This window comes from Bubalus kerabau, chromosome 13 (assembly GCF_029407905.1).
Source record: "Bubalus kerabau isolate K-KA32 ecotype Philippines breed swamp buffalo chromosome 13, PCC_UOA_SB_1v2, whole genome shotgun sequence".
NCBI lineage: Eukaryota > Metazoa > Chordata > Mammalia > Artiodactyla > Bovidae > Bubalus > Bubalus kerabau.
This window is the reverse complement of record NC_073636.1, coordinates 29,873,298-29,874,608: the sequence shown is the minus strand read 5'-3', so window position 1 is coordinate 29,874,608 and position 1,311 is coordinate 29,873,298.

Here is a 1,311-nt window from a genome sequence, read left to right as displayed (position 1 = left end):
CCTGCGCCCCAAGTCTTTCGCTGGGATCAAGCGGACGGAGGCGGGGCGAGCAGTCGGAATCTGGGAGCGCTCGCTTAGGTGAGCGGCCACCTGCCCTGGCCTGGTTGGCTGACCGCCTAGTTCAGGGAACGGGCATCAGTCAGGCTTTCCTACAGTAATTATTCTGCCTGGGCGCTGGGTGTGCAATGTGCAGAATTCCAAGCGCAATGTACGTTTTCCCCCCTCATAATTGTTCCTCAGCCACCTTGAGCCCAACAAACCCTTGTTTCCTTCTAGGCTCTGCCTCTAGATCACACGTTCCCAAAATTGGCTATACATGGGGACCCCTTGGAGGTTTTGTTTTTTGTTTCACTCTCGGAGATTCAATAGGAATGGGGTGTAACGGGGACGTTGGAATTTTTAAAGCTCCCCAGGTGATTCTCAGTGTGCAATTTGAAACCACTGGTCTAGATCAGTGCTTCTCACACCTGAAAGGGCATAGGAGTCATCTGGACATCTTGTTAACATGCAGATTCGAATTGGCTGGGGGAGGCGGGGGGCGGGGGGCGGGTGGGCGGTGAGCTGAGCTGAGATCTGGAGTTCTGTTTCTGACTAGCTCCCGGGCTAAGCCCCACGCCTGGGGGTGGCGCCCATCCTTGTAGCCGGGCTGCAGGACGCCCAGGTACTCATACCTGGACCACACAGGTGTCCACTCCCACCCCGTCCTCATCCATCCATCACACCGCATCCATGGTGACTGTTGTAAACAATCTGAAGCAGAATCTTCCAAGAGTAAATCGCAGAAGTTCGGTAGAAAGCCGTTTGACGTCTACCAAGGATTTTTAAAAGCAATTTATGTAAAATACGAAAAGATTTTAAAGCATCCTATGTAAGTTTGCGATGTTGGGAATAAACACAGAACATTAAAGGAATTAATTTGTTTTGATTACATTATGAAATACTGTCAAGCCATTAAAGATGTTTATGAAGCCTTTGGTGTCATGGAGAAGTGTTGAACAAAACTTCCTAAAACATAAAACAAACAAAAGCTATAAAATATACAGTTTCAACTATGTAAGGAAATGTATAGGAAAATAGATATAAAGTCTCAGGGAAGTGGTTTCCTTTTTGACTTCTTGTTTTTACGAATTTTCTATAATGAGCATCTTGTAATGGTTTAGTCGCTAAGTTGTGTCCAACTCTTGTGACCCGATGGACTCTAGCCAGCCAGGCTTCTCTGTCCATAGGGTTTCCCAGGCAAAAATACTGGAGTGGGTTGCTATTTCCTTCTTCAGGGGATCTTCCCAACCCAGGAATCGAACTGGGGTCTCC